Source organism: Marmota marmota, unplaced genomic scaffold (genome assembly GCF_001458135.2).
Source record: "Marmota marmota marmota unplaced genomic scaffold, marMar, whole genome shotgun sequence".
NCBI classification, from domain to species: domain Eukaryota; kingdom Metazoa; phylum Chordata; class Mammalia; order Rodentia; family Sciuridae; genus Marmota; species Marmota marmota.
The window spans coordinates 1,681,570-1,706,546 of NW_026000240.1; the positions used below are offsets into that span (position 1 = coordinate 1,681,570).

The 24,977-nt window shown below is 41.6% G+C and overlaps 1 protein-coding gene across 4 annotated transcripts in view; it reads left to right on the forward strand.

Annotated features, from left to right (window-relative positions):
• The first annotated feature begins 17,301 nt into the window (after positions 1 to 17,301).
• Positions 17,302 to 24,977, forward strand: part of LOC107143216 (sentrin-specific protease 5) — a 44,344-nt gene continuing 36,668 nt past the window's right edge. For 2 of the 4 annotated variants that reach the window (XM_048794175.1, XM_048794176.1), the window contains exon 1: positions 17,308 to 17,467. The gene's annotated coding sequence lies outside the window, so the exon portion shown is untranslated. Of the gene's footprint in view, positions 17,468 to 24,977 lie in introns of all 4 variants that reach the window. The other 2 variants (XM_015486827.2, XM_015486828.2) reach the window with 2 other exon arrangements.

Genomic DNA, 24,977 nt, shown 5'->3' on the forward strand with positions numbered 1-24,977 from the left:
GTTGACGTTTCAATGACCAATACATTTATTGACTCACTTGCAATAGTAATCAAACTCCTAGGGGAGAGAAGACAGGTCTTGAGGGTCTACTGTCCTGGCTTCCATCACCCCCAAATCTAGAGACTTGGCCCAACCCAGCCCTCTAGGCTGCCTGCTTTTGGCCCTACACATGGGCTCCCATCCCCAGGAAAAACTGGCATTTCCATGGTTAGAGCACAGTTAGGACTCCATGGCTCATCAGGTCACCTGTCATGAGTGAGGTTTTTAGAGACAAAACCTGTTTGGTATCACTTCAAGCAGGATATAGAATAACTGTGGGCCTCTATTTTCTCAGATACTGAATAAGGATGAAAAGAACACACTTTCCCAACCAGTCTTTTGCACATGGAAACCCGGGCAGGTTGTGCACATAAGAGATGAGCCCTCAGAACCCAGGAAACCCTCCAACTGGGACATCCAGAGGAAGACAGGCAAAGATCCCCAGAACAGGGCAGCAGCCAGCCTAAATGTCTGGGTTTCTAATATCAGCAAGCCAGGGGATGGGGCAGGTGCTGTCTTTCCCTCCCCTGACTCCACCAGGCTTAGCACAGATGGAATGCCCTTTGCATGTCAGCACCTGTGCAAGCAAGGCCAGCTTCTCAGGACACATAAAGACAGAGGTAATAACATATGTATGTGACCAAGTATGACTGAGAGCCACTTTTAGCAGTCCCGGAAGATGGTCTTATATCCACCCCTTGTCCATTTATGATGTGAGGTTTCTGGTCCTGGCCAGGTGCCTAGTGATGGGCTGGTGAGTGGACAAGGAGGAGGAGTACACATATTCAAAAGATGTTGCACAAGGGACGTGGAAGGTCCAGAGCAGGTGGTAAAAGCAGCACTTTGGGCACCATGGCACTTGGAAGGCCCTGTTGTACATCCATGCCACATATGGCATGTTAGGGTCCTGTTCAAATGAGCTTGGCATGGGAAGAGGAGTTTTGGTCAGTGGTAGGAGCCCCTTCCATCACTCTGGTGGTTGGGCATCCCCATAGCATCACTGGGCAAAAGAAAGGTGGGGAGGAAGTGGGCAGGGGAATCCCTCAGATGGGATGGCAGTCAAAAAGAAGGGGGTTTCCAGCCAGAAGAGCTCTCTATAAAGTGTTACCTTTTGAATAGTGATCAGTGCTTGGAGTTGTGTGTGAAATGAGAAGGAGGAAGAGTGTGAACTTCGTGGTTTGGAAGAGCCTGTTGGCCCCTTTTGCCAGCCTGCCTGGCCCTCCCTTCTAAAGCAACTGGAAAACCCCCAGGATTCTGCTTTTTCACACCTCAGTGACTTGGGAAATGAAGTACCAGGGCCCAAGTAATAATGACATGAGAGAAGGGATCCTGAGCCATAGGTGGGGTTAGCACTTTAGAAATTACCCCTGTAGGCATCAGCCCTTGGGGTGCCACCTCCTTCTCCCAGGGGTCTGAGGCCTTACCTCGATGCAAGATACCAGCATCTGAAAAATTGACAGCAATCAGACTTCAGAGGGTGAGAACAAGGACAGAGACATAACCACAGGGAAGGCCTACTCCCCATTCTTAGCCAGCCTCCTGCAACTGAAACCAAGCCAGATTCAGTACTTCCAGAGTTCCCCATGAGGCCTGGCTCACCAAAGGCAGAACTCACAGACCTTAAGGACAGATCTAAATATTCAGGCTAGAGACAGACCACAGAGACACCACCAAATGTCATCAGCATTATCAGTCACCTTCAGTTTTCTAAATGCATCAGGCACTCTAGACCTCTGTGCTTATACATCTGGTTCCCTCTAACTCTATATCCTTCTTTCCCCTCCTGATCCCCTCTCTCTGCTTTCCTACCTCTGCACTATCATTGTCTATTTTCCCTTCTATCTCCTTGTAAGAAACCTGACAGCTTGCATGGGAGACTCACAGGAAGGAGAAGAAGCCACTGAAATTGATGAGCAGCTCTACATTGAAGTCAGCAGAAGCTTGCTCACCAGAAGTTGGGGTGGAGGCATGACATCTTTTGAGAATAGCATGGCTACGCCTCTTGTTGTCAGAGAAATGAGAGCCACCAGTTACCTCTTCTGGGTTGGCACCCAGACTGCCATGACTATAGCAGGGAAGGAAAGAAGTAGCAAAGGACTGGGGTTGTGGCTCAGAGGTTGAGCACTTGCCTAGCATGCATGAGGCACTGGGTTCGATCCTCAGCACCACATAAAAATAAAATAAAGATGTTGTGTCCACCTAAAACTAAACTAAATAAATAAATATTTTTTAAAAAGTGTCAAGTGTGACATCACAGTGTTTCTGGGGTCCAGTGACTTCTGAGAGAAACTCTCCCCCACCCCCACATACACACGTTGTAGATTGGAACATCCTGCCCTATGACTTTGGCTTTGTTGGAGCTTGTGATGATATGGGCATGGTTTGTCCCCCAAATGTTCATAGGCTGGAGGCTTGGTCCTGAGTGTGTCAATGTTGAGGTGCAGAACCTGTAAGAGGTTGGGCCTAGTGGGAGGTAAATCAGTCACTGGGGATGAGGCCCTTAGAAGGGAGTAATGTACTTCTCATGGGCCCCCATTAGTTTCTGTGAGAAAGGGTTATTATAAAAAGAACAAGACTGGTTCTCCCAGTTTTCTGGTCATGCATGTCCTCCCACCATGATGCCATTAACCATGTTGTGATGGCCCCCACCAAATTTCAGTCCTAGGGGCTGCCAAATCTTGGACTCTGAGCTAAATAAACCTCATCTCTTTATAAAGTACCAATTTTCAGGTATTTTGTTAGAGCAACAGAAAACAAGCTAATTCAGAGCCATATAATACGGTCTCTGGAGAGATAGCATGGGGAGAAATTTGGTGATTCTTATAATCCTTTCAGGCCCAGTGCTAATTGAAGCAGAGAGTGCTCATTGCTTATCTTATCTTCACTTCTTCCATTTTGTTGTAACAGAGTTTGAGTTTGGGGGAGGAGGTAGCAATCTATCCAACTAAATAACTTCCCAGTTTCCCTCATTTCCAGGGTAGGCTTTATGACATAATTCTGGTTAAAGAACTTTGTGCAAATGTCTATTGATGTTTTCTGAAAATGCATTTTCCTTTTCCATAAAAGTAAAGATGATGCAGTTGGCAGAGCTCTGCCCCTCTTCTAGTGTAATACCAGATTCGTGGGACCCCAGTAGACCTCCAGGTGCTGAATCTGATGCAACACACAATTGTCTTTATTGCAAGCTCGAGCCTGGACTCACAACCGTTTCTGATGCAGCGGTCCCAGGAATGGGTCCTGACCCTTAGTTCAGTGAGGATTTACAGGTTTTTTGGGGATACTCTATGCGTCACAACATCACACAGCAAATCATTTCATACCGCGGGAAAGTCAAACAACAACTCTGAACATTGATTAGCACATTCATTGGCAGGAACAAGTCAGGTAAGGGTGATTGGTTAGTTCAAGTGGTGGATATGTTTGCAGGGTTGCCAAGTCATGTTATCAATCCCCGAAACTATTGGGAGGGCCACTTGGCATTTCATGTATCTTCCCTGTCTCACTCTGGTTGGTTGTTGCTAAGGTCCGAAATTAGGCCTCAAGCATTCTTTTAGTCTTTTCAGGAACTTGCATTTGCTAAGTCAAGGATATCTGGTATGGACAAATGACTCAGCAAGGTAGCTTATGTGCCCAGAAATGGGTTTTCCAAGGACAAGGGTCACCCCCCGCCACCTTTGGACAGGCTCTGCTCTGAGGTACAGGCTGGTTTTTAAAAAATGGAGTCACATCAGTTTCTCATTAGCTTTTTTAGAAGATAGACCTCCTGACTGGGGTACAACCTGGGACCCTTTAAACAACAAGTCATGCTACGCAGAAACAACTTGTGACATTGTTGAGTCCTCTTCCTATCCCTCAACTCCCTCCCTCTGAGTGGCATATTATGAGAAAATAACTGGGTTTCTATTACATTGACTTTTGTCATTATATTGGCCACTGAGCACCTGAAACCCTCTGTGTTTGTCTGATTCTTACCATCATAAGACTCTATGAAAGGCAGAAACAATTTTCCCATTCCAACTGGAGCTGAATATGGCCAAACACTTGCAGCTTCTCTCTCAGTGATTACAGAGGGCTGTGATACAGGTGACATCAGTTTAGAACTGCTACCACCGACTGAGAAGTTTGTGCTGAAATGTAGCAACTGCACATATGTAGTGTCCCCCCTTTTTTTGGACTGGGGATTGAACCCAGGGGCACTGAGCTACATTCCCAGCCCTTCTTATTTTGAAACAGCGCCTCACTAAGTTGCTGAGGCTGGCTTTGAAATTTTGATCCTCCTGCCTCAGCCTCCCAAGCTGCTGGGATTACACATGCATGCCACCAAGCCTGGCCAAGGAAATTAAATTGATTACAAATAGATATAGTCTGGTGGCATTGAGACTGGATCAGTCAGTGTAGAAAAGGACAGTCAGCCCGCCTGTTTTGGTACCAGTACCATGCTGTTTTTGTTACTATTGCTCTGCAGTATAGTTTGAAGTCTGGTATCGCTATACCGCCTGTTTCACTCTTCCTGCTTAGAATTGCTTTTGCTATTCTGGGTCTTTTATTTTTCCAGATGAATTTCATGATTGCTTTATCTATTTCTACAAGAAATGCCTTTGGGATTTTGATTGGCATTGCATTAAACCTATAGAGAACTTTTGATGATGTCAGTTCTGCCTATCCATGAACAGGGTATATTTTTCCATCTTCTAAGATCTTCTTCTATTTCTGTCTTTAGGGTTCTGTAGTTTTCATTGTATAAATCTTTCACCTCTTTTGTTAGGTTGATTCCCAAGTATTTTATTTTTATTTTTTATTTTTTTGAGGATATTGTGAATGGGGTGGTTGCCCTCATTTCCATTTCAGAAGATTTGTCACTGATATACAGGAATGCCTTTGACCAATGGACCAATGGTACAGAATAGAGGACACAGAGACCAATCCACAAAATTACAACTATCTTATATTTGACAAAGGTGCTAAAAGCATGCAATGGAGAAAGGATAGCATCTTCAACAAATGGTCCTGGGAAAACTGGAAATCCATATGCAACAAAATGAATCTGAATCCCTTTTTCTCGCCATGCACAAAAGTGCTGGCGAGGATGTGGGGAAAAAGGTACACTCATACATTGCTAGTGGGACTGCAAATTGGTGCAGTATGGAGATTCCTTGGAAAGCTTGGAATGGAACCACCATTTGACCCAGCTATTCTCCTTCTCGGACTATACCCAAAAGACATAAAAACAGCATACTACAGGGACACAGCCACATCAATGTTTATAGCAGCACAATTCACAATAACTAGAATGTGGAACCAACCTAGATGCCCTTCAATAGATGAATGGATTTTTAAAATGTGGCATTTATACACAATGGAATATTACTCAGCACTAAAAAAATAACAAGATCATGGCATTTGCAGGCAAATGGATGGCATTAGAGCAGATCATGCTAAGTGAAGTTAGCCAATCCCTAAAAAACAAATGCTGAATGTCTTCTCTGATATAAGGGGGGTGACTCAAAATGGGATAGGGAGGAAGAGCATGAGAAGAAGACTATCACTAAATAGGGAAGAGAGGTGGGAGGGAGAAAGAGGGAGAAGGGGAGTTGCATGGAAGATGGAAGGAAAACCTCATTGTTATACAGAATACATGTATGATGTTGTGAGGAGAAAAAGGAAAAAAAAGTATTTCACATTAGATTGTATAGAGAGAAAGGATGGGAGAGGAGGGGAGGAGAAGGGAGGATAGGAAGGGCAGCAGAATAGAATAGACAATATTATTGATGTATGTACATTCCATGTATGTATTATATATTAAAATACATTCTGACGTCACGTATGACTAAAAAAATAAAGAAAGAAAAGAAAAAAAAAACTAATGGTAAATGGAGATTCACAGTGGATTATAGAGCAGTCAATGCACTAACACCACAAATGCCAGGAGACCTGCTAGACATTACCACAATATTACAACAAATACACTCCAACAATTTTAAATTCTTTGTAACCATTGACTTGTCGTATATGTTCTTTGCCATCACTATAGCAGAAGAATCTAGGGAGATAACCATGTTTATTTGGAATTCAGTGCAATATCGCTTTAAAAGATTACCACAAGGCTATAAAAATAGCCCACTGATAGCCCATATTGCACTCTCAGACTCTCTTAAAGATCTTAAAACTAAGGATGTCTAAATATATACATATGTGGATGATATACTAATAGTGGGATATGATAAACAACATTTACATGAAGTATCAGAGGAAATAATCAAACACCTGATAGCAAAAGGATGAACAATTAATAGAGGAAAAAGTACAGGGACCAGACCAAACAGTAAATTTTTTAGGAGTTTTGATCACTGCAGAAGGAAGACAAGTCCCAGATTAAATTACAGATAGAATATTGGGACTACAACCTTCAACAAATAAGAAAGAAGCACAGCAATTAATAGGAATATTAGAGTATTGATGCAATGATATACCATATCTAAATCTCATTTTATAACCAATATATGCAATTAAAAGGAAATCACAAGATTTTTTAGCTGGAAATCACATCACCAAAAAACTTTGGATGTATTAAAACATTATATAACAGAGTTTAGGAAATTGCATAACATATAAGGAAATATGATTGGGGACATCATTTTCACACAGGACTATAGTATATGGGGACTCTATAACAACAAAACTAAGCCCCAATCAATAGGATTCTTTTGTAAAAGATTTCCATATGCATCCAATAAGTATTCATTATTTGAAAAATTGGCATGGGTTGCCTTTGAGACATTAAAACAAGCAAAAGCTATGATCAATGATCACATTATATTAAGAACTCCAATTTCACTTAAAGGCTGGTGTAAACTCAACCGCAAAGAGAAACAAAATATTGCATGGGAAAAGAAAATCCTGATGTGGCAATGGTACCTACAATAATTTTTACAAGAAGAGGATCAAAAGGTAGGCACATATAAAATTACAGAGGAAGTAGCAAAGCTACCATTTGTACTAGTCCCTGATATTCCAACACAACTCACACTGAAAAATATAGGCACAAGGGGACCTAAATACAATGAAAGTATACAAAATGCATGGTTTACAGATGGATCAAGTACAGTAGTAAAAGGAGTTACTAAGTGGAAAGCAGCAGCATATAACCCTAAGACAGGCAAGATCTTGACAGAGCAAGGGGAATACAAATCAGCAGAACTAATAGCAGCTGCATTAGTCATTTGAGAGGCTTTATTGTAAGGGAATATATATTTATACAGATTCATGGTGGGCTGCTAATAGCATAGCACTATGGTTAGGGAAATGGGCTTGTTCAGATTTCCATATCAATGGAAAACCATTGTGGTCAAAAGATATATGGAAGGAACTATATGAAGCCAGTACAAAAATTAACATAAAAGTTAAACATGTGGATGCATATACAAACAGGAACACGGTCACCAGTACACTTAAGAACACAGGAGATAAACTATCAAAAATAGACACAATAAGCTACAAAGGAACTGGGAACTACAACTCTCCAAAGACCCTTTTAAATATAAATTTAAAGGAACATGGAAAAACATCAAGCCTGATAATATAATAATGCACATTACTGAATATGATATTACAAAGTTACATTAACAATTAGTTCACATAAGAGTACATGCATTATATGACTGGTTCCAAAGATGCAACTTACATGTAAAATGAAACACTATCAAAACTGCTTTACGCAGGTGCAGTACATCCCCAAAATGAAATTGAGATTTAATCTAATAAAATTCCCCAACCAGATCTAGAATATAAAATTTTTAACTACAGAATACAAACTGACTTCATAGGACCCCTTAAGAATTTCCACAATAAGTATGTTGCCACATTGGTGGACACATGTACAGGTATTGGAATGACACTTGCAGCTAGCAAGGCAACACAACATATTGCTATAGAACTAATCCTACATTGGATGATATACTAATAGCGGGATATGATAAACAACATTTACATGAAGTATCAGAGGAAATAATCAAACACCTGATCACTTATGGTATACCCAGTATAGTAGAATCTGATCAGGTTTCCCATCTCACAGGAAAATTGGTAAAATGTTTAATAACAGCCCTTAGCATACAATGGAACTATTATCTAACATACAATCCATCTAGCAACAGGGAATATAGAAAGATGGAATGGATTACTTAAAAATGAATTACTCTGACACAAAGGCGAATCCTTACAGAGGGCCCTACAAGAGGCCACATGAATTTAAACAGACCTAGGAGAAATAGGCTTTCCCCAGTTGAGGAAGTTATAGCTAGACAAGATATTCCCTTCACCTTTAATATACAAGATAACCCTATACTATTACCATACAAAATAATCAAAAGAGACAGGAAAGATGCCAGCACTATACCAGGTGAAATCATAGCACAAGGCACAGAAAATACTGTATGAACAACAGCTGGAAAAGGAGAATTAAAACTCACCAAAATAAAAGATATATACTAATGACTTCCCTCCACTCTGTACAGGTAATACCTGGATGGGAGGATGGACATGACATTTAGACATTGAAAATGTATGTACTGACGCATCAAATATTGTGCCTATCAATGATATTTTGACATCACAGACAGCCTAATCTTACCTCATTACCAATACACAATATTGATATTAATAACATATGGCCTATAAAGAATACAAACATTGAGGCTAACAGAATAATAGATAGGGAAAGATATACTTTGTTTAGACACAACTTGACACTCATAACTAAAGCCTTTTCCACAAAATATGCTCATTGCAGAACAGATAGATTTCAATATCTTAACTGTGATGAATACTATAAAACCACCAAAGCATTACCACCACTGGCATACAAAGATTTAACTGACATAGATAATACTAGTATTTGGGACACCAATCCTTTGAGATGTGCATACATTGAATCTTAATAGAAACCTGATTTCCCTGGAGGCAATATATTCCCCCCCCCCATTTCACTTCACTTAAATCCACAAAGAAGTTGCGCACGGGATTCAAACCCTAATGGAACACAGGCAACATACATATATGAATACATTACACAAGAACCTATGTGGGCTCATGCATAGACATCACTAATAAGCAATGCATTTTAACAAACATAGACCCCAATTGGGACAGTCCCCAAGAACCTTCTACACAAACCAATCATAATCAAACCATACAATCCTGAGGTAAAATTCCATCATTATAATCATTCAGCATTTACGTTCAAATGTCTTGATGATGTATGAAACTTCATTCCAGGAAATTATGATGAAAACACCACAGTATGGTGGGTAATAGCTTTCCCAAACCTGCCATATGATGGTAAATTTAACTTAATACATGGAACATCAGGTTTTAAGACAGATAATGACTCATTTTCAACCGCTCAGACATATTAGCATTAGGAACACAAGCATATAAATTCCCTATAATTATCACAGATCCCATACCTTAGTGTGGGAGGCCGCCCTGAACAGGAGCTCAGCACACCTCTTCAAGCCTTGAGTAAGGAGGTATTGGACTGGCATTGCACCCACTGCAATGCATGTGAACTTACCTCTGCTCCGGAAGAGAGGTTCATCTCTGGGATTGGGCATTACCTGATTGGGCTGAGCTACACTCACCTATTTGTTGTAACACAATCCCTTGCCTTCTTTGGGTAGAATGTTCCATGGAATGCCTCCCCCTGAATAAAACTGGGGTTCAGAGTCTGGTCACTCTCTCTGCTCTTGCTCCTTGCCTCCTGCCTCCCTTGCTCCCCTTGCCCTCCAACATGGGAGCTTGAGCTTGCTGAGCCCTCTCTGACCCCTGAAAAAGGTATTTCTGTGTCTGTGGTTTTTTTCGTTGCCAGCCCAAATTCACAAGGAGCGAAACTGAGTCGTCATTCACGCGGGACAGGACATGGATGACAGTTGGTGCCTGAAACAAGCACCTTCCATGTGCACTTCAATAATTGGTGTGTGAGGCCCTCTAATGGTAGAAGCATGCAGAGTATTGTGAATTGATTTTGGAAAGTAGGCAGAGGGAAAAGTGAATGGGACATAAAAAAACATAAAACATGGGGACTTCTTTATCTTCGGAGAAAGCACTCTATTTGCAATTCTGAAGACCATAATGAAACGTAAAGGGAAGGGAATTAGGAGGGCCCGGTTCACTCAGTTTTTAGAAGTACTCAGGAATGTCTGTCCTGACTTTGTGAGAAAGAATCGCCTGATTTGCATACCTGGGAAAGGCATGGTAGGAGGCTATTTGAAGGTTGCGTTTCAGCTAACTTATCTAGAAGTACTATTGAAGATGTTCAGAAAGTTCGGACTGCTCTAGAAATGTGTCTTTACTCAGATCTAGAAGATGACCAGTGGTCATCAGAGGACTTACTAATAGGATTTAGGGATGCTGTGAGGAGCCTTGAACCTGACAAACAACCCAGCCCTGCTTCTAGATGGATTTCTTTATCTGTGGCTGGACTAAGGACGGAGTCAAGTCACTGCTCAGTCTGAATGCCTTATTCTCATGTTCCATGGAATGCCTCCCCATGAATAAAACTGGGATTCAGAGTCTGGCCACTCTCTTTCTGCTCTTGCTCCTTGCCTCCTGCCTCCCTTGCTCCCCTTGCCCTCCAACGTGGGAGCTTGAGCCTGCTGAGCCATCTCTGACCCCTAAAAAAGATATTTCTGTGTCTGTGGTCTTTTCATTGCCAGCCCAGATTCACATAGAGCGAACCTGAATCCATCGTTCATGCAGGACGTGGATGACACCTCAACCCTATAAAACAGTGAAATAAATTTGACCATCTCCCAAACAGGGATGCCTATATTGGGATTACATCTGCTTCAGAACAATGTTCATTGATAGATACACAGTAAAGTTTCTACCCACAGACATTACTGATATACAGAAGAGAGGAACTTCACAAGCATTCATAGGATATTCTTGCTTCAACTACAATCCTAAGAATTTAACTGTGTATAGAAACATGAAAACAAAGAACTTTGGAGATGTGCTTCAGAAGATAGACACCAAATATAATTCCTTAAGAAAAATAGCACAAGATGCCACCTTCACACATTTCAATAATTTCACACATTATGCCAATAAATCATATCTTTGCAAAGATAAGGAGGAAAATTATACACTAGAATCAGCATGTATAAAATTCAACCTAATAAACTATACAACAGGAGAACACTTAACTTATAATATTTCATGGAACTGGACACACAATGGTACATGGACACACAATGGTACACATTGGGAATCACCTAAGTCACATTCCACATTTTTAGAAAAGAGTCTAGTAACGTTCTTTGATTATAGAACACTTCCTAATGCTTCATTCATAACACCATATAACCCACAATATGATCCCCAAACAAAAAACCAGACATATAACAAAATGATGATGATGTCTCTACAAGAAATCATTAAAACAAAATGACTTATGAATACATCCCATAGTACAGATGAAAACGAATGCACATCCAGACTATCTATACTTTTTATGTGTGACCAAATAGCTGCAATACACATTGGACTTTGGGATCCTTTTAGACACCAAGATAGATAACCAACCACACATAATACCATACCCAGATAAAGGACCAGGCCATAAACTTAACTTGAGCTGTATAGATAAATAATTATGTAACACCAGCCATATTGATGGAGTCGTTACAATGAAGTGAATGTAAAAATAAATATACCTATTTCTACCCCAAATAAGATAAGAGCAACAGATAAAAGGCCTCTATCATGATGGAAAATAGCAGGCATGAATTTTGATAGGGTGGTACAATACAGAGTAGACCATATAATATGCCATGTCACTTCTATATGCTATTGCCACAATGGAACAAGCCATGGGGATTGATTCAAAATGACTTTGTGGCTCCTGAACCTTTATTTAACAGATCTTTAATTACTAAAAGATCATGGCAGTAACAGAAACATGTATTTGTACTCCCCCTGTCCTTTGAAAGATATTATATTAAGGACCACCTCCAAGCATGTATAATTGATAGAGGAGGTATTAATGCCACACACATAAGCTATTTACAGCACATTATCTATCAGGAATGAAATTATATAGAGAAAGCCCAAGGCTAACCACAATCACCAGAGCACCTTATATAATACGAAATATACAAATCCCTTTACAAATAACTGTAAATCCCATAATTCAGAGGATAAAATTAACTATTGACACAGAAATATATGTTAAGGAGTTATATAGGAGATGCCCACAGAAAACAACATGGCACATACCAACAACACAGAGAAAACACATCAGGAGAACAAGAGAGATTTTAGAATGGATAGCTATACCTGGACTAGCATTAGGAGAAATTGTTAATGAAAAACGTATAGAAGACATGGATGTTAGAATCACAATCCAGAACACATTATAGATAAAGAAATTCATGGCTTAAAATGATTTCTAAATCAATATATACAATCACAGAAATTATACATTAAGCTGAATTACAGAGGCAAAATATAGTTCATACATTAAAAGCCCAAAAAGAATATTATGATGTTTTTATACAGAAAATGTATATGAAGATGAACACAATAGCATATGTGTTCAATATGAATGTACACAATTGAAACTGTTACAAGAACAATCCAGAGCAGACTTACAACATTTACTTAATACAGGACAGTGTGAACATATAAACTCGTATAAAATTATACTACACCCCAGTAGAGATACATACTGCACTGAAACACTTTGTAAGTTATCCTTACTAAAAATTTTGTTTACATACACATACATAGCATATCATGGACCCACATTATATAGAAAAATAGGGAACACTTTCATAAAGCCATTAAGATCAGGCATTATTTTAAATGGAACAATGTTACCAGAAGAGTCAGTAATACCAATTGGCACATTAACTTACCTATTCTTAGGAAACATAAACCATCATGAACTACATACATCTAAGGTCACCATAATAGACCCACAGGAAGAGTTGCAATTTGGTTTCTTGTATCTAATGAGATACAAGATCTATACAATTGGGAAATAATCTCTTTGCAGTCTGTGCATCTTATACCTTCAGCATAACTTATCCATGTAAACATATACACCAAACAATACAAACAAGGACAACTACACAAAATATATCTGAGAGCACCACCAATAATGAATGTTATTGTAATTATTATGAGTATACTGACACCAATATATGTTTTGGTGAATGTAAAACAACCCATGAAGCAGGATGCCATATGGTATCCAACACATAGAAGTTAACATTACACACTAAATCTGGTAGGAATATAGTAGCATTCTCAAACCAACAGATACAGATAAAACACACATTACAAACTAACATGGTATTTGATGAAGATGAGGATAAACCAGACATACAATTGGAACTTAAGAAGCGACTTCAAAACCAGATTGAACATAATATAGAACAACTACAAAGACAGGATGCTCAAATAACACAGGATATAGCACATCTCAATAATACAAACCACATTGTTTCACAGATAGTATATGTACTTGAAACAGATTCTTTAGCATACAAACATAATGTAGTGAATGGACGCTATTCTTGAGCAGATTTATGCTATAGGCTCCTCAAGTTTGACACTGCGTGCTGGCACATTCCAAACTGGTTCCAAGACCTAAAAGAAATTGTCCACTATGCACTTATACTCATATTCATGATAGCCTTAAAAAATTTAGAATGTGTGCAAAGTGGAATAAAGAAATTAAAACCAGAGAAGAACTTAAGAAACAGGTAGCGAATACTAGATGGCTGTGTGAACACTCTATGATCATGTTTGATAATAAAGAAGTGAACATAATTTATACAAATATTACCTACACTTTACAGCTCACTTGGACATACCCACCAAAGAGAACACCACTGAATTCACTCGCCTGTGTCAACACTTACCTAGACACGCTGAAACATGAACTGTGGAACTTGGAATATCATTTTATAGCATTAATTGAAAATAACTTCCATCTTCCTCTTTATGCTAGCATTTTGAATTATATTGATTGTAACAAACCTTATGATTTATGCAAAATTGTTGGTGAATAACATTAAATTTAGGTTTAGAAGTTTGCTGTGTGCTACTAGGTTTGAAGTGACATATAGATATACTTTAATTGAATTTCTATGGCAGATAGTTCATAATAGATTCACTAGGAAACTAAAATACTTAGGATATAAGAGGATCTGGAAACAATGGAAAGTAAGACCCTTTATCAGGAATTACTGGACTATATAACTAGAAATGTAAAGCAAGGTCATGTCATTATAATTCATATACAACATTGTAGTTTCCTGGTATATACATCAGAAATGTGCTTGTTGCTAGACCCTTGGATTTCACACAAAGCTTATGCTGGGAGCGGGTGGATATACCCATATAAATTCCCACATATTTGGGATGCCTTTAAAAATCAAATAACCCCACCTATTCATTTCTAATTTTTACAACTTTAACTTAGAATCTTTGTAGAACATAGGAAATGTAGATAATATAGTACTATTAGAACATAATATGTTTGCATCCGCTGACATTGTTCCACTAAAGTTTAAGGTTGAGCCATTTACCTTTTATAATCTTAACCACATTTTGCTATTCTACTACTCCCTGATCCAACTAATAGGACAGGCTCTACCCTTCTCATTAGATACAAGAAACCAAACTGCAACTCTTACAAATATGTACTTTTTATGAATAAAGCATATTTTCCAGAATAAGTACTACAGAGCATAATACCTAGACAGAAATATTGATCTTAACAGCAGGACCCAACCAATATCAGCATACCCAGCACAATGTCCACAGTTTACATATAATTCTAAAAAAGACATGATATTGGAACAAACCGGGAAAAATAAAATCAGAATTCAAAACTTTCAGGATTATTTCCCTTATTCCACAATATATGCATGTGCGAACCTATGGCAATATATTGACCCAGACCTCAGAGTGCTTCATGAGGACTTTGATCTGAAAGAATCGATAGAATCAAGGTGGATTCAGGAGAGACTAGGCTCTGTCTTTGAAGATGGAAGTTTGTATTATTATGAAAACAAAATGTCAGAAACTGTTATTGTAACACCTATGTGTGTTAATCCAGAGGGACCAACTACATTCTTTTATTTTAGCCAATATCTGGACTCAATTTGTATGTGATCATTTGATAACCTGGTGTTGACGATTGTGATCAACTGGGAAAAGGTAAAGGAAACAGTCCATTGAGACCTACATGCAAGACAAACTTATAAATGTTTTAACCCAATTGTACAAACTAATTATGATTACATTGTAATTACCATCCCTGGTTACATTGCTACCACTTTGCTACCATTTGTTTCAAATAGATGTAATTGGACTATGCTCACTATTGGTGGTTATGATGAGAAGTGTCTTTTGGACATATGTGGAGTCTGGCCTTTGCCGGTGCAATAGGCAATGCCTCCGTATTGACTGGCAGTGCACTTTGGGCACCCCCTGAGTGTGGACACTGTGAATCAAGGGGGTGGACTCCCTTAACCAAAAAAGGGCCTTAGCCTAAGTAACTCCATTTTTAAATAAATTGCTGTCCCCACCAGGCACACCTACGGAGCCCTCCAATATGATCATCAGGCATAGCCTGATAAAATAAGTCACTTTCCACAACCCTGATAAGGGCAAAAGGGCAAGGCAAGAGAACAGGACAAATACCACCAGACCAGATGTCCTAAGAAACCTGGTAACAGCTGATAGGAATTGAAAGAGCAGTCAGAAACCCCCAAATTTAGCATAAATGATGGCGCAAATGAACAGACATTCATCCAGCCGACACTGATGCCCAAATGCCAGAGAGCTTGATGAGGACCTGGACTGACATCCCAACTCTTCTCATCATTTGCCTGATCCTCTGCAGCATCCTCACCATTCTCAAACTCTACAGCCACATCTTGACCTTGGTGAGAACCCCACTTCTTCTTACAACCCTCTCCTCAGCTGGCCATCAGCTCCACCCCAGGATAAGCCTCCATCAGTTCCTGACCTGATCACTGTGGTCTGAGTGAGTGTGCATCTGCTAGACTTAAGGCCTAAGGCTTGAGACTTTAGATCTAGCACTTGAGCTTAGTATGCAGAGGGAATGTCTATGATTAACCTGTCATATAAGTGTGTTTGCAGTGCTTAGAATTAACCCAGAATTGTTTGCTGCGGATTGATTATGTCTATTGCAGTGCCTAGCATTAAGGATTGTCATTTTCTTGATTAAGAACCTATAGAGTGAAATTGTATGGAGTGATTTGAGTAAATAAAGCATTGAAAAGAGCAGAAGTGCATGGACATTCCTTATTTCTCCCCCTCCACTGCATAAGTCGCACCTTTGCCCATCACGACACCTACTTCTATTACACTTTCATAGGAATAAAACTAGCTATGTTCTTCGAAAATCCAGCTTGACATTCTCTTGGTCAGTGCTATGTCTTCCTTCTGCTAGAGCAGAAGTTCCAGGAGAGTTTTCTTCCTCTTGTAGTTTTGCCTTTATCTGATTTTTCTGATGCACAAGAGCCCACTGAACCAGTAACAATTGAATTATTATTTATTCTCTTTCCCTACAGTTAGATTGAGGTCTTGCAAGAGAAACACTAGAATATGTTCATATGCATATGGATGGGCTGGAGATAAGAGAATATAGCTCAGTGGTAGAGAACTTGCCTAGTATGTGGGTGCTCTGGGTTCAACCCCTAGTAGGAGGAAAAGTTTTATTGAATGAATAATGCTTCAGCATGGAAGGCTGACGTCACTTTCCTCTCTGTAAGAAAGAGGCTAGCAGATTTACTGCACAGATTTCCTGTTTGTGTAGGCCAGTCACTGGAACTGAGGCTGCAATGAGAAGACTCTGTCCTCCTCGGGAAGCATTCTTGGTCGGGCAGGGTCGGGTATACATAAAGAGGCAAATTACAATACCAAAAGTAAAATCAGCACGCAAATCCGAGAGAAAAGGCCTAGGCCAGGCCTCAAGAAGTGCAGTCCAAAGCAGGAACATTGCTTTTTGCTTTTGGCAAAGCGGGATAAGCAGGGAAACATCCAGGTTACTGTCCTTGAGGCGCCAGGAGCCTTTAAGGACTAGAGTGGGAGGCAGTTGAGAAGCCGGAGCCGCGGCGCCACGCCCCCACGCCAGCGCCCGCTTTCCCCGCCCCCTGCACGAGGCGCGGGCGGGGCTGCAGGCGGAAGGGCATGGGAGGAGGTGACGCGCTAAGTGAGCGCCGGCGGCGCGGCAGCGTCTCTGGAGAAGCTCAGCACCCGTGGCCGCAGGGAGCAGGCCGGGCACCTCCTCCCTAGCGGTGATTCCCTCTGGGCTGGCGAAGGCGAGGCCGCAGTCTTGGGTGCTACAGCGTCTGGGCCGTCGGGCGGGCCAGGTGCCGGGACGCAGGTAAGCTGTAGCACGGGCGGCCCTCGGCCGAATGACGGATCGGATCGATCCCTGACCGTTCGTTCACCGAGCCGCTACGCGCCAGCTCTTCGCCCCAGCCCGGAGGCCTTAAGGCTAAACTCCCCTCACCCCCGCCCCGCCTCAAGCTGCGGGCAGCAGTTTCTTCCCCTGCACTGTGTCTTCTAGGGACGGGGAAGGAGCTCGATTCGAGGGACCTCTGCTTCCCCTTCTTTCTTTCCAGCCCAAGCCCTGCGACGCAGGCAGAGAGTAACGTCCCCCGCCGCTCTTCCTGAAGCTAGGGAAGGCTTTGAGAGGAAAACTGCTGTTAGAAACTCCAGCCCCTGTCAGCTTGCAAGTCAAGGGTTTTTAATTTGTTCGGACAGTTCTGCCTCGTCCCTGCCTTGGTTTCTTGGCCCATGCTCTTGGGACCCTTTTCTAGAGGAAGGCTATGGCACTTGGACATTAAGGTGAAGGGAACTTGTTTTTTCTATGCCATCTGTGCAAGGCGGTATCAACCTTCGATCCACTGTGTGGCCACTCTGAGGAGAAATGCTGTAGAAGTTGTGGGAGTTTTGAACTTGATCGGGAGAGCTGAGTTGAAATCCTACTCTGCCATTTGGTAGTGATTGTAATTCGCGTGTTAAAACTGGGGTTTCTTAAACTATATAAATTAGGAGAATAAACGAAATGTTTCGGGAATCCAGTTAAACTCCTTTGAAAAGAGGTTCTAAGAGAAGAGGACACTTAATGGTACTAATGGTGAGTCCCTAATTGCGTTTTTTGTTTTGTTTTGTTTATATTTTTCCTTTTATCCAGAATAACTTAAGTTTGGTCTGGAAAAGGGTGCGAGAACCTAATTGCAATCTGTACTTTGCATGGGCAGTCTCAGGAAAAAACCAGACCCTCTCCTACTCAGATGTCTTGTGTTTATTGATCAAACATTGGTATATGAAAAGGATGACTTAAATCAATTTTGCTCTTTACTCAAGATAGCTTTTCTCAGTAGGCTGTTACCAGGAGAAAAGCTGAGAAGACCTTTGTTTACACCTTGTCCCCTTTAGAAGGAATCCTCTGCAACTATTTTTGAAGACCCCTCACTCTGCTTCTACAACATTTCATGTTCGTTGAAAATGTGGAGAGAGTCTGTTCAGGAACTGGAATTCTTTAGTGACTGGATATTACAATTCTAAGTTAATTTGAGGAGTTACCTCTCTCTCTGGTGGACAGAATATTCACCACTGTAGTGTAATGGACCCAAGTTACAAAAGTATTAGAGGAGAAGGGAAAGAGATGCACTCAGTGCATCAAGTCAGACTTGAGTCACACCTATTCTTACAGTTACTTGGGAGGCTAATGTGGGAGGATTGTTTGAGCCCAGGAGTTGGAGGCCAGCCTGGACAGCATAGACCAGTCACCAAAAAAATAAAAACTTCAGATTCTTATGCCCTACTTCAGTAGGTCTGAAGAGCTATCTGGGCATTTGTAGTATTGATTTATTTATTTCATTAGTGGGGATGTTCCTCAGGGCCTCATGAATGCCTAGGCAAGGATGCCTAGGCAACTCAGCTGCTGAGCTACATCCCCAACTCTATTTAAAAATATATATATATTTTTTTTAGTTATAAACGGACACAATACCTTTATTTGTTTATCTTTTATGTGGTGGTGAGGATTGAACCCAGTGCCTCACACATGCTAGGCGAGCATGCTACCATTCAGCCGTAGCCCCCAGCCCCCCCACCCCCTTTAAGTAGTATTAATAATGATACTGAGGATTGAACCCCAGTAGTTTTATCACTAAGCCATATCTCCAGGTGTTTTTATTTTTTTAATTATTTTACTTTATTGTTATTTTTGTGCCAGGGATTGAACTCAAGGGCACTTAACCACTAAGCCACATGCCCAGCCCTTTTAATTTTTTTTTTTGAGACAGGTCTCCACATTGCTTACTGCCTTGCTGAGTTGCTGAGGCTGGCTTCAAACCTGCGATCAGCCTCCTTCCTAGGCCTCCCAAGCCACTGGAATTACAGGCGTGAGCCACCCCTCCATGGCTTATTTTTTACTTTGACATAGGTTCTCGCTAAATTGCTGAGGCTGGTCTCAAACTTGCATTCTTCCTACCCCAGCCTCCTGAGTCACTAGGATTAGAGGCATGCACCATCATGATCTACTTTTTAAACTGAACTATTTTGAACTAGTGGTTTACTGAGTGTTTGCCATATGCTGAATTGCTTTTTCCCTCCAGTTTATTTATTTACTTATTATTCATTTTCCCCTCTTCTTTAGAATATCCTGTGGTACCCTTGTGAAATCACTACAAAACCCTAGGTTACATTTGGGGAACTGTGGCCTTCAGCTTTTAGACATTTACCTCTATTCAAATACACATAATAATTTCCCTTTTTAACAAAAATGGGTTCATACATATTATTTAGCAACTTGACTCCTCCTCCCCTCCCCTTGTACTGGGAATTGAACCCAGGGGTACTCTAGTAACTGAACTATATCTTCAGCTCTTTTTTTTTTTTATCTTGAGACAGAGTCTTGCTAAATTACTGAGGGTCTCAATAAGTTGCTAAGGCTGGCCTCAGCTTATGATCCTACTACCTTAGCTTCTTGAGAGCTGGAATTTCAGGTGTGTGCCACCACACTTGGCATCCCTTTGTATTCTTTGACATAGCATCTTGCTTAATTCCCCAAGACTTTTTTTTTTTTTTTAACAATATGATATGTTAAGGATGGTGAATTGGTTGGGCATATATGTATAATTCCTGCACCAGCCTGAAAATGCCATTGAAACAATCTGCCCTAGATTGACAAAGAACAAAGGAAGTATGGATAACAGTTGTAGAAGCTGGAAAGCAGAAAAAAAAATTGGTGGTAATATTTTAGTAGCCTTGAGAATGCTGAATCCTAAACTAACAGAGGTAGCCAGAATCCTCTTTTTTTTTTTTTGGTACCAGGGATTGAATCCAGAGGTGCTTAACCACTGAGCCACATCCCTAGTCCTATTTTATTTTTTATTTTGAGACAGTGTCTTGCCAAGTTGCTGTCAGCCTCAGCCTCCTAAGCTCTTGGTATTACAGGTATGCTCCACTGCACCCGGCCAGAAAGCCTTCTAAGTTTCAGGATTAGCCATGTTATGTGCTAATAAAGAACTGATTTTATTTTATTTTTGAGATAGGGTCTCACTATGCTTCCCAGGCTGGTCTCAAGCTCCTGGGCTCAAGTCATACTCCCCCCGTCTCCCAAGTGCTGAACTACAGGCATGTGCCACCACACCCAGTTTGTGTACTCCTACCCTGGTGCTTCTGGGAGTCTAACCCAGGGCCTTCTGTGTATAGGTAAGTGCTCTGTATCCCCATTCCTCACGTACTGTTTAAGTGGAGGTAGAAGTGGGACAAAGTATATAAGAAGTTACATGAAGAACTTTTTAAGAAAAATTTTCCAGATCTGACCTTTTTTTTCCTCTCCCAGTACACATTAATAAGGTTAGCAGACATGAATTATCTGAAGTGGCGAAGGGTTATTATTTGGAGTGGCAGATACCATGCATAGTTGTGAGGTATAGTGCTTTATAAAGGAACAGTGTACAAATTTATAAACTAAATATGGGAAACTATTTATTTCGTGAGTTAATTTCTAGAATCTTGCCCCTTTTATATTTTAAATTTAATTTTTTTTTTTTTTTTGGTAGTGGGGATTGAACTTAGGGATGCTTTGCCTCTAAGCTTCACCCTCTTATCTTTTTTTTGAGACTGAAACTCACTGAATTGTTTTTTAAAACTTTGCTGAGTTGTACAGGATGACCTCAGACTTGCCGTCCTCCTGTCTGAGTCTCCTGAGTCACTGGCAGTATAGGTAGGCATCTTAACAGCTGGCTTCTATACTTAATCTTTTTCTGAAACTCTTATTTGGATTTTTTTCTTTTTGTTTTTGGTACTGGGTATTGAACCCAGGAACACTCAACCTCTAATCCAAATCCCCTACCTTTTTTAAAATTTTGAGAGTGGGTCTCCCTGAGTGCTTAGTACCTCACTAAGTTGCTGGCCTGGCTCTGAACTTGGCATTTCTCCTGCCTCAGCCTCCAGAGCCACTGGGATTACAGGCGTGCACTACCACACTTGGCCTTATTTGGATATGTCGTCTACTAGCATGGTCTATTAATTTTCTCATCTTTCTGTGTTATTTTCACTCTGTTGTCTTTTGGTACTTTCTGGGAGATTTCTTCAATTTTAAATATTTGCTTTTTTAAAAACTTCAGACTTTGAAATAACTTCAAACTTTCAAAATCAGTTGCAAAGCAGGTCATTTTGGCACATGTCTGTAATTCCAGCGATTTAGGATGCTGAAATAGGAGAATCTCAAGTTTGAGGCCAGCCTTGGTAATGTAGCAAGACCTTATCTCAGCATAAGAAATATAAAGGACTAGGGGACTAGGGATATAGATCAGTGATAGAGAGCTTGCCCAGCATGTACAAGACCCTGGGTTCAATCCTTGCAGTGCCAAAAAAAAAAAAAAAATCTCCACTATAAGGAAGATAAAGGTGTCAGGGGTGATGGTACTGCTGATGGGGATGAGGACCCCTGGAGCAAGGTGTTGGTGGTGGTGAGAGTGGAGTTGGGCCTGGCCCTTGAGTCACTGAGTTTACTCTTTGCAACTCTTAGAGAGGCTAGTGTGATGATCTGCAAGCTTGTGAAGAGGGAACTAAGGGTCAAATCAGTAAACTGCTCCAAGTCACACTGCCAGCAGATTGTGTAAATGTCAGCATTTTGGTTCCTGGGTGTGTTCCCTTAGCCACTTTGCTTACCTGCTACCCCTCTCTGGGTTATTTTCCAAATCAGGATGCTATTCCAGGGACACAGGGAACTTGGGACCAAGGAGGCTGCAGCCCCAAAGAACAGGAGAACTCTGTGTAAGAGCCACAGAGGTGTTAACTGAATGTACCCTTTGAAGAGCCTGTAGACAGAGAGGCAGGGGTCTGGGTGCTCATGCCAGAGCCAGCAGGACTCTGTCTTACAATGAGGCGTTGTGGTTATAACTGACTGAGGGGGAAAGAACCTGGAAGAGTGCCTGAGGCCAAGTAGGGGTGCCTGAGGCCTGACTCTGCCCCGGGAGGCTGAGAGTCACTCCTGCCTGGGGTTTGTGGGGTCCAGGTTAGAGGTGGAGCGAGCACATGGTTAACATTAAACATGCCTTGACTTGTAACCCTGGACATCAATTGACCTCTGATCTGGTACTGGGCAGGAAGCGCAGAGCTAGCCTGGTGCACTCTTCTGCCTTCTCCAGCAGGCAGAGTCTTGAGCGCCTTGGCTTCCCCCTGGGCCCCTGAGATCTACCCTCTTTGGCTTTGTGAGATGTCATGCAGTGCCAAAAGAACAGGAAATAAGTCAAGGTCCCTGACTCCATGCAGAGGAAAGGGATGACTCCAGTGGAGGCAGCTGAGCCCGTGGAGACCCCTGGCCTGCAAGCAACGGGCTCCTGTCCCCAACTGCCACACACCCTTCCACATTTGTCTCAGACAGCTCATTTGGGCTACTTTCCCAAATTCAATTTTTCTCCAAGACCTGGGGATAAGAACCCTTTACATGTGTGTTATCAGGTAGTGAATCCCTTGGCGCAAAGCTAAGTCTTTCCTAGAAAATGGTTGATCCATCTCTTTTTTGGTGTATAGAAATATCTTACAACTTTTAAAGGTCATTTTCTTATCTTCAAAGTTTTATAATCCTGTCTACGCTTGTTATATCTTGTTACATTAATAACCATTAAAAATGGTTTAGAAAAACACAGTTTTACGTCCCATGCATGGGAGCTAAGTTCTGGATTTCTGGGTCTGAGCTGGGGCAAGGGCTCTGCTGTCCCTGTGGTGCTGGTTAGCATGATGGTTGGGCTAGGGGGCCTTCTTCCTGGGACTAGGGACGACCGCATACCACTCCCTTTCCTGGCAGCTTCCTTCACGGTCAGCTCGAAATGCAAAGCCTTGAGGGGCAGACCCAGTCCTGGGTCTGGGCCAGTCTTGCACCTGGTGGCGTGGTGCCCCATGAAAGGGGAAGAGGAGAAAGGGAGGACAAGAGACAAGGCAAGAGGGAGAAGAGCACAAGAAAAGAGAGTGACCATAAATGGAGGAAGCAAGATAAAGCGGGGGATGGAGTGGGCTATCGTCCGGGACCCCGGCAGTTGTGGGAAACTCTCACTGCCCGGTTTCCATGGGGACCCAGCCCCTTAGACAATCTGTGTTCATTTATATAATTTTAAAAGTAAAAAACTTCTACCATCTTCTAATCACTATTGCCCTATGGACCCAAGAGTATCAGAGAATAATCATCATCATAACAATTTACAACCAATCTATGCAAAGGAACCAACGTGGGGGCATTCTTTTTCAAAGAATGTTTGCCTCCAGCACTCAAAAGAATAATTGCCCCACTGACTTGTGGACTACTTTAACTTTCCACTAAGGTCCTTTGGAATATCCATATCCACAGGAAACTGCAGGTACATGGTGCCAGTATTTCCTTGAGTTTTTAGTTTAGCAAACTGAAGATCTAGCATGGGCAGGCCTGGGACCTCAGCCACCCTTCCTCCCATGAATGCCAAGGTGCAAGCTGTGGGGTGTCTGCAGAGTGCTGCCCCTCAGGCTCCACCTCGCACCTTCATCCTTTTGGAGTCAGGATTCCTGGAACTGTGTGGTTCCTCGCAGTTCATGCACCCACGTAAAGGTACTTTGAATGGTGTAGTGAGGGGGCTGCTGTTATTTAATAGGCCATGATGACAAACGTGTCAACATTGAAACTGTGCTGATCAAGGACCTCCAGATGACTGATGGCAAGGGCCAGGCATCACAAAGGAATCAGTGGCGACACCCCTCGGCTGTGGGTCCCATCCCACAGGTGAAGGCAGAGGTGAGTGGCCGCTGCTGTCAATGAGCTTGGAGGGCCACAGCAGGCCCGAACCAGGAGCCTGCAGCACGAAGCCACAGATCCCAAAAGGAAGTCTCCAGAACACTCAGTAGAAATCTGCTCAATATTGATGATGCATCTCCTGCTCATCCTGAGCAGTGCCTACTTCTCAGAGAGCTGATAAATGAGCCCTGGGGTCACTGCCTGGAAGCTCTCCACATTGCTTGTGTGGCCAACACCAGTGCTTCTGGCCTTTGGTGGAGGAAGTCTGTGGAGGCCTGAGACTGTTGCTCATCACAAGCCATAGGAAATTTCCACAACGTGTGTGCAAGTGTATGTTTAATGGAAACTTCTCCTTTATTACATGTAAAATAGGGCTTACAATTTCCACTGCAGAGATGTTTCAATAGCAAGTACTTTGAAGCCAGGTGTGGATACACACACACAGGAAATGCTGATCAAAAAGCTTTTGAAGGAGTTATAATTGCATTAATTTCACAGATGAGGTAAATATACAGTACTTTTAGAAAAATGATAATAGGGATAATAATAGGGATAACAATAATAATAACAACAGCAGTAACTGATGTCCTTGAATAAGAACTCAATT